The sequence below is a fragment of the Rattus rattus genome, chromosome X, assembly GCF_011064425.1.
Source record: "Rattus rattus isolate New Zealand chromosome X, Rrattus_CSIRO_v1, whole genome shotgun sequence".
Lineage (NCBI taxonomy): Eukaryota > Metazoa > Chordata > Mammalia > Rodentia > Muridae > Rattus > Rattus rattus.
The window spans coordinates 120,924,632-120,941,298 of NC_046172.1; the positions used below are offsets into that span (position 1 = coordinate 120,924,632).

Below are 16,667 nucleotides of genomic sequence, written 5' to 3' on the forward strand. Positions count from 1 at the left end.
ACAGGGATCCCAGTTGAGGCAGAGGGCCACCCACCCATCTTCAAAAATTTTAACTCAGAACTTTTCCTGTCTAAAAAATATGCAAGGACAAAAATGTAGCATAGACTCAAAGAAAGGCCACCCAGTGACCAGCCCAACTTGGTATCCATCCCATGCATGCACACCAAATCCAGATACTGTTACTGAGGCCATATAGTGCATGCAGACAAAAGCCTGGCATGGCTGTCCTCTGAGATGCCGTAACAGCACCTGACTGAGACAAATGCAAATACTCACAGCCAACCATTGGATTGAGGTCAAGAACCAATATGGAAGAGTTGGAGGAAGGACTGAAGGAGAAGAAGGGAATTGCAACCCCATAGGAAGAACAACAGTGTCCACTAACCCGGACCTCTCAGAGCTCTCAGAGACTAAGCCAAAAACCAAGGAGCACACATGGGCTGTTCTGTGGCCCTGGGCACATGTATAGCAGAGGACTGCCCTGTATGGCCTCAGTGGAAGAGGATGCTCTTAATCCTGCGGAAACTTGATACCAGGGGAAGAGGGTTGCTAGTGGGGGCGAATTGGGAGGATGGGCAGATAGAGGCACACTCTCTCAGAGGTGGAAGTAGGAGGGCGATGGGGTAAAGAACTCAGGGAGGGTGAACCAGGAATGGGGGCAACTTTTGGAATGTAAATAAAATAATTTTAAAAAGACAACTTTTTGGGCGGACTGGTTATTTATTCAAAATGTCACTTGTCAATATTCAGTATCAAAACAGTTGCACTATAGGGTTCTCTTTCTCCTGTCGGAGGAGAGTACAAACAATCCAAGAATCTGCGGGGTGCCCACCCTGAACATGGCATTTGGGTGGGGACACTTGAAAGATCAGCACACCACTAGCCCATAGATTGCAAAGAATTCTCACAGCCAAAGAGTTGTGAGAAGTTTTGAAAACAAAATTTTTGAAAACAAAAATTTCAAAATAATATAAAATGTAAAAAGTTCTTTTTTGTTAACATGAGCTATTCAAGATTTCTCCAGCACTGACTGATACAAAGCACAAAGAGATGGCACTTTAGAGACAGCAGCTTCAGGAAAGGGCAATGAGATGACTTTCATGTGGCTGAATCAGTGGCACAAACATAATTTTCCTTCTCTCTCTCCCTTAGTGAACACTAAGAGGTCACCACAACACTAAGGGGCAGCATGATCCAATTTTGAGCAGTTGGGAAAGGGGTAGAGCTGAGACAAGTTGGGGATCACGGATGGAGCTGAATGTTAGGCATGCTTGCCTAACATGCACAAGGCCCTGGGAAGTGGGGTTGTCTTAGACATCTCATTGTCTTATTTGGTCACATCAGATGAAAAAAGTAAACTATAAAAATAAGTGTAAAGTCATTCAAAGATATCAAAGCTGAAAACCTTCACAGCCCAGAACGGTCTTCGGTTTTGGCTAACTTCCTAGAATCCTCGTTTGACTAAGACTTGGTACCGAGCACTGAGGTCTCCCACAGTGGAGCCTGCCTGGGCTCTGCTGGCTCTAAGTAAGGCAGGCCCATTCCTGTGTTTTTTCTCCCTGGCGAGACAGTATCCAACAGGTTAAAATGTGCTGCGCCAAGCTGCAGAAGTGCTTAGAATATTAAAAAATTGTTGCTAAGACAAAAAGTAATCACGATGTGCATATCATTACTGCATTGAAGACACTTTGTGTTGTGCTCACATTCTCTTCAATATTGTTCCCAAAGGTGATCAGCTCTTCCAGCTGGAACTACAGGAAGAGGCTGACACAGTTCTTTGACAAAGACAAGAGGAGTAGAGCAAGTGGCATAAGGGAAAACAGCCTTCAGTTAAACAGATCAGCACTCAGTTTCACGGTCAGCTTCAGGGAGGCTGGCCTCAAGGTCAGAGGGAGGAGCGGCTGCCGGGCAATGCAGGGATGGAGAGGTCTACATCTCATTCAGGTCCAGCAGAGTCTGGTCCAGCATTCTTTTTGTACAGAGATGCTCCTCTTTGATGCACTTCAGCTTATCTTCCAAGTCATCAATGGTCTTTTCCAGTTTGGCTACCCATCTTTCAGCACTCAGCACAGGTCTCCGCTTCCTTGAGTTTATCAGTAAGAATCTTTATTTCTTCTTCATACGTGTCTTCCTTTTGAGAGTACTTTTCTTCAGCAGCACTGACACTTCAGGTTCTGGTCCATCAGTCTGATCTGCTCATCCATCTCTAGGCAACGGGACTCTGCCAGCTAGGCGCGTTCCTCCCTGCGTTCCAAATCTCCTTCAATAATCACCAACTTAAGAGCCATAGTTCCTGTCTGCCTCTTCTGCAATGTGCTTTGCCTCCTTCAGCTGGATTTCCTGGAGTTCCATCTTTTCTTCATCTTTTAGAGCCCGGTTTTCTATCACCTTCACACCTCTCTCTCTCATCAGCAGCCTTTTCCGCTTCTTTCAGCTTCTGCAAAGCAGTGGCAAGGCGCTCCAGGGCACAGTCCAGCTCCTCTTCAACCAGCTGGACTCTGCAGTTCAAGGAGGCCACCTCAGCTTCAGCCTGCTCCCAGGCCCACCCTTCTCCCTCCACTTCCCTCGGAAGGTGCTCGGTCCTCACCTCAGCATTACCAGCCTGCTGCTGGAGAACTGGACCTTGTGCTTCACCGCCTCAATGGTGGCTTTCCTGGCTATGGTGCCTGCCCAGCTGCTTCTGGAAATCAGTAGCCACTTTTCACCCTACTTCCCCAAAAGACAACTTTATGTCAGTTTTCAACAATGTACTTTACGGTCAATACTTGCATGGTATGACTTATTATAAAACACTGTTCAGTGACCAAGAAGGGGTATACTCACTTCTGTCAGAAAAAATAATACTTAACAGTATACTTTGATAACAGGAAATATATTTCTTTCATATTTTTGGTGTGAAGAAAATAACTATTTAGAAAAATCATTATGCAAATAAACACTATTGCTGAAGTAGAGTGTGGTGAATCCATATTCTGTAACACTTACTCAGCAATGTGTGTTTAATAAAACAAGAGGTTTATTTCTTAGATTTCCGTGTGTAATTTTAGTTGTATGGCAGTTTTCTTTGAAACTGAGTCTCTAGGTATATTGATGCATTTGTGGGGGAAATAAGTAATATATTGTATTAAATTATAGTTTTTTTCTTTTCTGGCACTGGCTCATGCTCCAGAATCTTTTTATCTTCTTTTTCTTTGTGTGTGGAAGACTGTAGAGGTCTGATTCGTCAGGAATATAAATGTTTCTCTAGTTAAAGGTCAGGTGCTGAGCAATCGATTTGACTGCTGAGCCATTGGGTCATTAAGTTGCCTGAAATAACCTTGTTGCGAGTGTTCATTGGCGAGCCCATCTGGGGCTTGTACTCAGAGCTTATATTAGGGTCTAGGAGAAATGCCAACTTGAATTTTGCTTTTTGACTTACAAAAAACAAAAGGTAATAAGAGATATCCATAGCATGGGAATGGAAAAATTGTAAGTGAAGCTCTTTGTGATTTCACAATAAACAAATGTCACTGCCTTCCTTTGCAAGGCTTTTTAAGGCTTAGGAATTTATTTGAGATTTTCTTTCAAAAAACTAAATAAATAAACTGGTAGCACCTCTTGGAAGGGAGTGAGAAGTCTGAGCCTATAAAGTATTGCCCCAAAGGCCTGGAATTCTTGGAGTGCAAACGTGTTGAGTTTGAGAACTGAATGAGAATGCTGACTGCATAGAGGAAGGCAGTCAGGGATTGGACAGTTAAGCCAATGTCAAACTCTGCCTTCTTCAGAATAGTACTTTAAAGAGGGCAGTTATGACATTATTCTATAGAATTCAAGGTAAGCTGAAATAAAACCACTAAAAGGAAGATCACTGGACGTAGATTTCAAGGTCCTTAACCTATTATTGGTCAATTAACTCCTATAAGGATGCTCCATTTTCTTATCCAAAAATGCAAATTTGAGCCAATGCTTTTCTTTCTTTAAAAATTTCATTAATTAATTAATTAATTAATTTTTACATTCCAGACTTTACTCCCTTCCCAGTCCACCCTCCAACTGTTCCATATCCCATATCTCCTGCCTCCCCTCTTGTCTCTGCTAGGATGCCAACATCCCACCCACCCCATCAGATCCCTAAGTTCCCTAGAGCCTCCAGTCTCTAGAGCGTTACATTCATCTTCTCTGACTGAACCAAGACTCAGTAGTCCTCTGCTGTATATGTGTTTGGGGCCTCATATCAGTTGGTATATACTGCTGGTTGGACCCAGTGTCTGAGAGATTTCAGGGGTCCAGGTTAGTTGGTCCTCTTAGAGGGTTGCCTTACTCTTCAGCTTCCTCCAGCTTTTCCCTAATTCAACCAGAGGGGTCAGCAGCTTCTGTTCATTGGTTGGGTGCACATATCTGCATCTAACTCAGCTGCTTGTTGGGTCTTTTGGAGGGCAGTCATGATAGGTCCCTTTTTGTGAGTGCCCCATAGCCTCAGTAATGATGTCAAGTCTTGAGGCCTCCCCTTAAGCTGGATCCCACTTTGGGCCTGTCTCCAGACCTTCTTTTCCTCAGGCTCTTCTCAATTTTCATCCCTGCATTTCATTCAGACAGGAAGACTTATGGGTCAGAGTTTTTGACTATGGGATAGCAACCCCAACCCTCACTTGATGCCTTGTCTTTCTGCTGGAGGTGGGTTCAATAAGTTCCCTCTCCCCACTGTCGGGCATTTCATCTAGGCTCCCCCACCTTTGAGTCCTGAGAGTCTCTCACCTACCAGGTCTCTGGTACATTCTGGAGGATCCTCCCAACTTCTTTCCTCCTGAGGTTACCTGTTTCTATTCTTTCTGCTGACCCTCAGGGCTTCAATCATTTTCCCCCACCCAAAACCAGATCATGTTACCTTCTCTCCACCACCGTTCCCTTTCCATCACAGGTCCCTCCTGCCCTCCCAAATTGTGGTTTATTTCTTCTCCCTTCCAGGTGGGACTAAGGCGTCCTCAGTTTTTTAGTTCTGTGCTATCATGTGTATTCTGTCCTTTTTATTTTTGGCTAATATCCACTTATTAGTGAAAACATACCATACATGTCCTTTTAAGTCTGAGTAACCTCACTCAGGATGATATTTTCTAGTTCCATCCATTGCCTGCAAAACTCAAGATGATCGTGCTCTTAATAGCTGAGTAGTATTCCACTGTGTAAATGAACCACATATTCTGTATCCCTTCTTCTGTCATGGGACTTCTGGGTTGTTGCCAGTTTCTGGTTACCACAAACAAGGCCTCTATGAACCTAGTGGAACACATGACCTTGTGGCATGGTGAGGCATCATTTGTGTATATTCCCAAGAGTGGTATTTCTGGGTCTTTCTATTTCTAATTTTCTGAGGAACTTCCAAATTGATTTACAGAGTGGTTGTACCAGTTTGCAATCCCACCAGCAATGAAGGAGTGTACTTCTTTCTCCACATCCTCGCCAACCTGCGTCATTACCTGAGGGTTTGATCTTAGTCATTCTGATTGGGATAAGATGGAATTTCAGGGTTATTTTGATTTGTATTTTTCTGATCTGTAAGGACTTTGAACATTTCTTTATGTGCTTCTCAGCCATTCGAGATTCCTCTCTTGTGAATTCTCAGTTTAGTTCTATAGCCCAGTTTTTGATTGGGTTCTTTGGGTTTTTTGGTGGTTAGCTTCTTGAGTTCTTTATATATTTTGGATATTAGCTCTCTATCAGATGTAGGGTTAGTGAAGATATTTTTCCCAGTTTGTAGGTTACCAATTTGTCATATTGACTATATTCTTTACTGAAGCTTTCCACTTTCATGAGATCCCATTTGTTCATTCTTGATCTTAGAGCATAAGCCATTAGTGTTTTGTTTAGGAAATTTTCTACAGTGCCAATGTGTTTGAGGCTCTTCTTCACTTTTTCTTCTATTAATTTAAGTGTATCTGGTTTTATGTTGAGGTTCTTGATCCACTTGGGCTTGAGCTTTGTGCAGGGTGACAAATATGGGTCTATTTTCATAATTCTACATAGAGATAACCAGTTAGACGAGCACTATTTATTGAAGATATTTTGTTTTTTCCATTCTATATTTTTGGCTTCTTTGTCAAAGATTTAGTATGCCTAAGTGTGTGGTTTTATTTCTGGGTCTTCAATTCTAATCCATTGATCAAGCGGTCTGTCTCTGCATCCATATCATGCAGATTTTATCACCATAGCTCTGTAGTAGAGCTTGAGGTCTGGGATGGCTATTCCTGTGGATGTTCTTTTATTATTAAGAATTGTTTTCACTATCTTGGGTTTTTGTTATTTCAAATGGATTTGCAAATTGCTCTTTCTAACTTTATGAAGAATTGAGTTAGAATTCTTATGGGGATTGCACTGAATCTATAGATTGCTTTTGGTAAGATGGCCATTTTTACTATATTAATCCTGCCAATTTATGAGAATGGGAGATCTCTTCATTTCGAGATCTTCTTCTATTTCTTTCTTGAGAGACTCGATGTTCTTGTCATGCAGATCTTTCACTTGTTTTGTTAGAGTTATCCAAAGATATTTTATATTATTTGTGGCTCTTGTGAAGGAAGTTGTTTCCCTAATTTCTTTCTCAGCCTCTTTATCATTTATATAAAGGCAACCTACTGATTTATTTGAATTATTTTTATAGCTAGCTACTTTACTGTAGTTCTTTATAAGCTAAAGAAGGTCTCTACCAGAAGTTTTAAGGTTGCTTATGTATACTGTCATATCATTTTCAAATAGTGCTACCTTTATTTCTCCTTTGTGAATTTTTATCCCCTTGATCTCTTTTTGTTGTCTTATTGTTCTAGATAGCTCTTGGAGTACTATATTGAATAGAAAGGGTGAGAGTGGGAATGCTGTTGTGTCCTCTATTTTAGTGGGATTGCTTCAAGTATCTCTCCATTTAATTTGATATTGGCTGTTGGTGTGAAGTAAATTTATTTGTTATGTCTAGATATAGGCCTTGAATTCTTGATCTCTCCAATACTTTTAACATAAAGGGATGTTGTATTTAGTCAAATGCTTTTTCTCCATCTAAGGAGATGATCATTTGACTTTTTCATTTGACTTTATTCATATAGTGGATTACATTGATGGATTTCCATATATTGTACCATCCCTGCATCCCTTGGATGAAGCCTACTTGATCGTGGTAAATGATGGTTTTGATGTGTTTTTGGATTCAGTTTGCAATGATTTTATTTAGTATTTTTGCATCAATGTTCATAAGGAAGATTGGTCTGAAGTTCTCTTTTTGGTTGGGTCCTTGTGTGGTTTAGCTATCAGAGTAATTGTGACTTCATAGAATAAATTAGATAATGTTCCCTCCATTTCTATTTTATGGACTAGTTTGAGTAATATTGTTGTCAGGTCTTCTTTGAAGGTCTGGTAGAATTCTAAACTAAATCCTTTGGCTCTGGGCTTTTTTTTTTTTGGTTGGGAGGGTTTTAATGCCCTCTATTTCTTTATGGGATATGGGCCTGTTTAGATAATTTAACTGCTCTTAATTTAACTTTGTTATGTGGTATCTGTCTAGAAAACCATCTATTTCATCTAGATTTTCCAATTTTGTTGAGTATGGGCTTTTGTAGGATCTGATAATTTTTTTTGAATTCCCTCTTTTTCTCTTGTTATATCTCTTTCTTCATTTCTGATTTTGTTAAATTGGATACTGCCTCTGGGCCCTTTAGTTAGTTTGGGTAGGGGTTTATCTATCTTGTTGATTCTTCAAAGAATCAACTCCTGGTTTTGTTGATTCTTTTTATTGTTCTCTTTGTTTCTATTTGGTTGCTTTCAGCCCTGAGTTTGACTATTTCCTGCCTTCTACTCCTCTTGGGTGAGATTGCTTCTTTTTGTTCAAGAGCTCTCCAGTGTTCTGTTAAGCTGTAAGTGTTTGATCTCTCAGTTTTTTTTTTTTTTTTTTTTTTTTTTTTAATCAGGGCACTTGGTGCTACAGTTTTCCTCTTAGCACTTCTTTCATTGTGTCCCATAAACTTGGGCATGATGTGTCAACATTTTCATTAAATTTCTGGAAGTCATTAACTTCTTTTTTTATATCTTCCCTGACCAAATTATCATTGAGTAGAGAGTTGTTCAGTTTCCATGTGTATGTGGGTTTCTGATTGGTTTTGCTGTTATTGAAACCAGCCTTAGGACATTGTGGCCTGATAGTGTGCATGGGATTATCTCAATCTTCTTGTATCGTTTGAGGGCTGTTTTTTGACCAATTATATGGTCGATTTTGGAGAAGGTACCATGAGGTGCTGAGAAGAAGGTATATTATTTTGTTTTAAGGTGAACTTTTCTGTAGATATCTGTTAAATTCATTTGGTTCATAACGTCTATTAGTTTCCCTGTGTCTCTGTTTAGTTTCTGTTTCAATGACCTGTCCATTGGTGAGAGTGGGGTGTTGAAGTCTCCCACTATTGTTTTGTGGGTTTCAATGTGTGTTTTGAGCTCTTGTAAAGTTTCTTTTTTGAATGTGGTTTCTTTTGCATTTGGGGCATAGATGTTAAGAAGTGAGACTTATTCTTGGTGGATTTTCCTTTTGATGAATGTGAAGTGTCGTATCTCATCTAGCTTGATAACTTTGGGTTGAAAGTCTATTTTATTGGATATTAGGATGCAACTCCAGCTTGTTTTTTGGGACCATTTGCTTGGAAGATCTTTTTTTTTAATTGTCTTACTCTGAGATAGTGTCTGTCTTTGTTATTGAGGTGTGTTTCTTGCATGCATCAAAATGTTGGATCATGTTTGCATATCCAGTCAGTTAGCTTATGTCTTTTTATAGGTGAGTTGAGTCCATTAATATTGACAGAAATTAAAAACAGATGACTATTGGTTCCTGCTATATCTGTTTTTGTAGCTGGCTTTATGTACTCATGGTTCTCTCCTTTTGACTTTGTTCTGAGACACTTAACATCTTGTCTTTTATTTGGTATAGGTACCTTCCTTGTGTTGGAGATTTCCTTCTAGGATCCTCTGTAGTGCTCGATTGGCAGATAGATACTGTTTGAATTTGGTTTTGTACTGTAGTATTTTGGTTTCTCCATCTAAGTTGATTGAGAATTTTGCTGGGTAGAGTAGCCTGGGCTGGCATTTGTGTTCTCTTAGAGTTTGCATGACTTTTCACCAGGTTCTTCTGGTTTTCACAGTCTCTGTTGAGATGTCTGGTGTAATTATGATAGGTTTACCTTTGTATGTTACTTGACCCTTTTCCCTTGAAGCTTTTAATAGTCTTTCTTTGTTCTGTGCATTTAGTGTTTTGATTATTATATGATAAGAGAATGCATTTCTGGTCACATTTACTTGGTGTTCTATAGGCTTCTTGTATGTTTATTGGCATCTCTTTTTTTTAGGTTGGGAAAATTTTCTCCTATGATTTTGTTGAAGATGTGTTCAGATCCTTTGAACTGGGAATCTTCAGTCTTCTCTATTCCAATTATTCTTAGATTTGGTCTTTTCATTGTGTCCTGAATTTACTGGATGTTTTGAGTTAGGAGATTTTTATGATTTGAATTTTCTTTGACCATTGTGTCCATCTCTTCTACCATGTTTTCTATACCTGAGATTCTCTTTTCTATCTCTTGTATTCTGTTAGCGATACTTACATCTATATTTCCTGACCTCTTTCCTAGGTTTTCCCTTTCCAGGGTCTGTCTCCATTTGTGTTTTCTTTCTTGTTTCTACATCAACTTTTAGATCTTGGACCACTTTATGCAATTCCTTCACCTGTTTGTGTTTTCCTGTATTTCTTTAAGGGATTTATCTGTTTCCTCTTTCAGGGTGTCAACCTGTTTACCCGTGTTTTCCTGTATTTCTTTTATTGAGTTATTTATATCCCCCTTAAAGGACTCTATTATCTCCATGAGATAGAATTTTAGGTCAGCTTTCTGATTTTCAGGTGTGTTGGTGTATTCAGGACTTGCTGTGGTGGGAGAACTGGGTTCTGATGATGCCCACACATATTGGCTTCTGTTGCTTATGGTCTTGAGCTTGTCTCTTGACATCTGGTTGTCCCTGGTTTTTGCTGGTCTGAGTAACTCTGGAGTCTGCCTCTTTTCCCCAGAGTTGCTATAGATCTCCTGGTAGGCCTGAAGCCCTGACTGTAGCACACCTCCTGTGGGGTCTTCCAACTGGAGGGTCTTTAGAGAGGCAGAGAGGCTGCTGATTTGTTACCCTGGCTTCATTAGATCTCCTGAGAGGGATTCAGACTGATGGGTCTTCAGGGGAGCAGTCAAACTGTTGTCCTGAGTGAAGCTGGTCTCCATGGGGATGTCTATGGACTGTGGTTTCTTCTTTCATGTTTGTAGCTGAATTCCAGGGAAGCTTTCAGTCTTTTGGGTCAGTTGCCCTGCATGCCACAGAGCCCCCAGGAGGTTCTTAGACTATGGTGTCAGACGCCCAGTTGCCCTGTGTACAGAGGAACTCCTGGGATGCCTTTAAGCTGCAGTGTCCTGGGTGCAGTGGATTTCCTGGGATGCTTCTGGCTGTGGTGACAGATGCCCTGGGTGTGGCAGATTTCCTGGGATGCCTCAGGCTATGGTATCAAATGCTTTGTGTGCAGTGGTTCTTCTGGTATGCCTCAGGATATGGTGTCTTCTGGGGAGAAGACTACCTAGCAGTCTGTCTCAGCAGAAAGGACAAGGCTGAAAGGGAGTGGTATTTGATAGGTGGGGTTTTTTTAGGTGTGATGGGTCCCTGAGTCCCCTGGGCTCTCAGTGGCAGCTGTGGGACCTCAGGAGGATTCTTAGCAAATGCTCTGAATGCTGCAGATCTTCTATTATGCCTCATTATATAGCCTCTTCCAGGGAGGCTTTTCCAGGAGCCAATGCTGTTCAAGTTCTAATGTTTTATACCTTATAATTTCCCTCTCTCCTTCCTTCTCTCTCTCTCTCTAAATTTGATCCATTTTCATTAGAAATCATAATATTTAGAATACAATTCCTAGTACTATTTTGAATTCTTCCTTCATTTTAACTAATATTAACCAAATTCATTAATTTTCCAAAGCATAGAGTCTCCATTATTGTTGAGGTGACTTTCAGATTATGATTCTGTTTCAGCACTTTGAAGGATAACGGTTGAATTCATTTCCCCATATGTCATAGTTCAAGAATTATCTAATGTGAACATTGCCACTAAGTTTCAAAAAATTCCAGTTTGCTTTTTAACAGCATAATTTATTATTCCTGACTTCATTTAGATGTTCTTCTTTGACTTTCTCTATCAATCTCATATATCACGAAATTTATATGTTTTAGTTTTTTATGTCTTTATGGTCTTGGAAAAATGAGACTAGGGTTGCTCTGAATAGCTTTTATACAATAGCAATTAAAAACATTTTAGTATTCCTAATTTTTTTGATATGGCCTTCTTTGTTAACTTGCAGAACCTTGACCAGAAAGTATCTCGGATATAATAATTTGAGGATATTTTTCAGTGTTAGTGAATAAGCCTAGGGAGGTGCATGGTAGGAAAAGCTTTTAGCAACAAATTGCATCTACGGCCCAACTTCTCAAGTATTTCTAGTCCGTGAGAATGAAGTTAGGTAATTGACTTATCTATGTCAAAACATGTTTACACAGGCATTTTCATGTAAATCAGTCATCTTAAATTGTTAACAAGTTCTATCTTTCTCTAATCTCCATGCCATTCAATTAGGGTTCATCTGTGTCTCTGTCTGCCTGTCTGTCTACCTATCCATTTCCTACTTACCTCCTATGCATTGTACTCTTAATAAACATGAATTAAAGTATGAGAAAAAGTTGTTTAAAATTGTCATGTGATTCATGGAGGGGAAAGGAGAAGAGGAGAGAAGAAGAGGAGGAGGAGAGAAGAAAGATGCTGATCTTGATCTTTGAGGTTGTTGTTGTGCAAATATCAGAGGGTTACACCTAGATAATATTTTGAACAACTTAAATAAAAGAGTTAAAAAGTGGTAGGTAATAGATGCGGTAGATCTTTTGATTACTAAAGAACAGGTTGTCTTTTCTTTTTCTATTTCATTTCCTGTCAGGGGGTCGGGATTTTGCTTCTCAACTAAGTTCTGCCATGGTATATTATCTTGTCACAAGTGCCCAAGCAGTGGGACTCCCAGTCATGAACTGTTGCAAAAATGGGTCAATACTTGTAATGCCATTAGAATGCTGACTGCAACAGACATAATTTCTATTAACAAAGTAAAAAAGCTTACCCATGGGGAAACTTGGAAGACATGCAGTTTTCAACTTATTGCTTTTCCAAATCAGTGACAGAGAATGTATTGTGTACTTCACCCTGTCACCCTGCTAAAAAGCATATAATCCTTTGATTGCATGGAGTTATAAATCTGAAATAGTACAAGAAAATCTTTCTGTTCTTTTGGAGACTGACCTTTGAGGAGACATTGCTAAGTTGGAAAACTCTAATAGAACAATGATAGTGCCTTAGATGAATATCATGAATTTTCTAAACTACTGGGATGATGAAAAGGAACACCAAATTTGTGTCAGTATTTATGAGTGGCATTGGTCAAGCAATTCTGGTACATCTATGATGCAAAGCAGCAACATTGTTTTTAGAGTATAGCATTAAGAGGACAGAGTAAAATGGAGTGTCTGCAAGGAATTAAAGTGAGGAAAGGTCATTTCAAAGGAAAACCCTCTCATAGTATGAGGGTGGACAATGGTTGACCTACATGTGAAAAACAATTTATGTGAATTTTTAATAGCATATATTTATTTAATTTTTGACAATTCCAGATGTGTATTCAAGGCATTCACTCTCATTTCCCTCCCTTACATATTTCCCCCTCCTTGAACTTTCCTCTTAATCAAAAAGTCTCTCTTTTACTTTCATGTATATGAACTACTAAGTTTTATTAGGGTACATGCATGAGCAAGGCTGTGCAGTTACTTACTGAAGAGAGGACAACTTAGCTGTGAATATACCACTGAAGAAAAATAACTTTTCTTCCATGGAAATTTACTATTTTAACAACTCATCTTGTGAAATAGTCCACATGTAGAAGAATGGAATATGTGTGCATGTGATTGTGTGTGTGTGCGCTCGCATGCGCATGTGTGTGTGTGTGTGTGTGTGTGTGTGTGTGAGATATAAAGAGAAAGCATGAACCCTATGAGCATAGCATTCAGTGTCCTTAATTAAACTTATAGAGGTTTGTAATTTTCCCATGTTTTTTTGCCAAATCTTAAAGTATTAAATTCAAATATATGCCATTATTATGTGTGAGTGAAGTATGAGCATCTGTTTTTCATAGTTTTGGAGGCTATTTTTTCCAAGCATGACTTCACATAGCCTAAAAATTACAGACTATAGAAATAATAAAATCAAAAGACTTAGGTTTTTATTAATAAATTATGTTTTAGAGCTTAGAAGAAGAGCAAGTATAATGAATTTCAGGTGGTGAGTGGCTACATCTTCATGCATTTTGTGGTTTTGTAACACAACCAATTTTACCATTAATTTATATATTTTAAAACATGTAATGTCCAAGTTTGTATATAAAACTTATTCGACTAATGGAAAGTTAGCAATTTTAAAAATAGCTTTGAGCACCATCAATTTGCAACTTTGGGAGGTCTTTGAGTAAGATGGTTGCCCTTACATGTTCACTTTACCTTGTATATGTCTATTTTCAATGAATGTCTTAAATTACCACTCTCAAACACTTTGGAGGGTCTATCATAAGTTTAAGTCTCCTGGCTCCAAAGCTATTTCCTTTGTCACATAAGTCCTCTAGGGAAATTCAACAGCTATTTCATTTTGTCTGTGATACTTAAGTAGAACACAATGGAAACCAAATGGTGTCTGACCTGTGAATGGCAAACAAATAAAAAAAAAGAAACTACATTTAATATTTTTGATATAAATTTCAGAGATTAAAAAAAGTTGACTGAAATAGTATCTTAATGGCAACTCTTTTGCTCTAGACATCTTGGAAATAATGTTAATGTGAAAGTTTGTTTTATATGCTCATCCTCTTTCTGCTTTTCTGTGAACATATGTAGTACCAATCAAGACAAGAAATATTCAACAAAATTTGAGATTATTACTTAAAAGCTGCTAAGAACAAGAAACATGAAGAAAACAGCTGTGGTTATATAAGGACAATGTTTCAAAGTACAGGTGTATTATAGTACTGCTGTTCACTAGTGTATCACTGTGAAATCTGGGTATAGGGATATAATTTTTTCATATTGTTTCTTAAAACTGGGCCCTGAGTTGGAGAGATAGCTCAGTCTAAGTGCCTCCTTTGCAAGCACAAGGATGAGTCCAGTCCCAAGAACCCATTTTAAAAAGCGTTAGCATGTATTTATAATACCTCAGCTGGGAGAATAGGCACAAGCAGATAGTAGCCTCCATTTGCTGCCATTCTAGCCTATTTAAAGAGCTCTAGACCAGGGAGAAATTGAGTCTCTAAAGCAAAGCATAGCTGACAGAAGAGGAAAAGTATCTGAGTTGTCCATTGGCTTTAAATACATGTCTATGTGCATGCAACTGTACAGATTTGTACACACAATGGTCAAGTGTGCAGTCATTACACAATAAGAAAATATAGTTTAAAGTGATAAAAACCATAAAGGGATAAAGTATTCGCAAACAATAACAGATAACATTCATCCAGAATGTTTAAAAAAAAACTCTTATACTTTGTTAACATAGATGAAAACAAACTAATCAAAACATGAGCACACTGTTTGAATGAAAGAGCATCGAGCTGGGCAGCAGAATACACACCTTAAATCTCAACATTTACAAGACAAAGGGAGGTGAGCTTGATGCCAGCATGATCTATATAGTGAATTCCAGACCAGTCGGGGCTATGTATGAAAACCCTGTCTCAGAAAATTAAAGAAAAAAAAGATAAGAGACAACATATTTTCACCTTCCATTTATGCGAAATGTCCAAAACAACCAAAATATAGAAATTGAAATCAGTCTGAGGTTTTGCTGGGGTAGTAGTGATGGGTAAAAAAAATTGATAATAAATAGACATGAATATTACTATTGGGCAGTGAATATGTTCTGCGACTAAGTTATAGAAATGGCTTTGACAATTACATAGTCATACACAATTGTGCTTTCATAAAATTACTTCTAAACAGTGACAACAGAATTCTGCATATTAAAATAGTAAAACTTCCATAGGTTCTATCCTTTAAAATATTGGTTATTTTTGGTCTTATTATTAGCTTTTCAGTTGAAATCTGTATGCCTCTTTAGTCAGATGCAGAAAATTAGTGTGGCTGGTATCTTGATAATGGGTGAATAGTGGATTATACCCTTGAGTATAGGTGTAGGTGATTTAACCAAGAATTAAAATATTAACAGTGTTATGATTATAGCTGTATATTTTACTTGATGTATATTCCATGTTGTCTTTACTCATCAGTTGATTGGCAGTTATGTTGTTTTCATTACTTGTATGTAGGCAATAATACTGCAATGAACATGGATGTGCAGATGTCCCTGGAAGATTTAGTATATACACATACATATATTCATTTATATTTTCATAATACTAGTCATATATGTATATATATATATGTAAAACAAGTAGTAGGGATTATGACATATTTGATTTTTAGGGTTTTTAAAATTTTATTTAATCTTTTTTTTTACAGTCCAGACTTTAATCTCCTCCCAGTCCACCCTCTGACTGTTCCACATCGCATACCTCCTCCACCCTTCTCCAAGAGGATGTCCTGATCCCCCACCCCACCAGACTTCCCCACTGCCTGGGACTTCCAGTCTCTTGAGGGTTAGGTGCATCTTCTCTGACTGAGTCCAGACCCACCAGTCCTCTGTTGTGTGTGTGTTAGGGGCCTCATATCAGGGACCTGGGTGGAAAAGGGACAGAGAAAGGAAGAGGAGAGAGAACATTTTTAATTTTTAAACGACCTTCTAAACTTTTTCCCTTGATGCTTGTTTATTCTGACAATGTGGATGGAAGAGGTTGTCAATATGTTAACCAAAATAGGGAGAACACAGAAAGCAGGTGTCACTTGATGTCAATTATATGTGCTATCTAAAAATGTTACTATGTAGAAGTTGAGAATATAAAAGTAGTAATCAGAGTCTGAAGAACACAGGAGCAGTGGTTATATGAAGGTCGACATGTAGATCCTAAGTTAGACTTAGAAAGGAAGAGAAATTTCTGATGTACTGTTTATATTTAACAGTAGAATGACTTTAAAGAACACTAATGGTCTACTTCAAAAGCTAGAAGAAAATATTTTTATGAAACAAAGTTAGATCCTTCATTAAGTAAAGATAAGGAATAAAACACATTTCAGGTTTAAGTATGGGCAGAGAGAGACAGAGAGAGAGAGAGAGACAGAGACAGAGAGAGAGACAGAGACAGAGAGAGACACAGAGAGAGACACAGAGACACAGAGAGAGACAGACAGAGAGAGGCAGAGAGACACGCAGAGAGAGACAGAGAGAGACAGAGACAATACATACTGTATCCATGTGTGCAAAATTTGAGGGTGGTGAGTCATACTGATACATAAATATAAATATATATATATATATTTCATGGCTAGAGAAAATAATATATTAATGTATATTTGTATATCTATACTACAAATGCACAAGTATATATACATGCATAGTTTATATATGATTTTTTTCTTTAGAAAAATTTACTTTGTGTATTTTCGTCATAAAGA

The 16,667-nt window shown here is 38.4% G+C and overlaps 1 pseudogene; it reads right to left on the minus strand.

The window, feature by feature from the left end:
• Nucleotides 1-1,929: 1,929 nt before the first annotated feature.
• LOC116888189 lies at nucleotides 1,930-5,805 on the minus strand (annotated as a pseudogene).
• Between the last annotated feature and the right edge of the window lie 10,862 nt (nucleotides 5,806-16,667).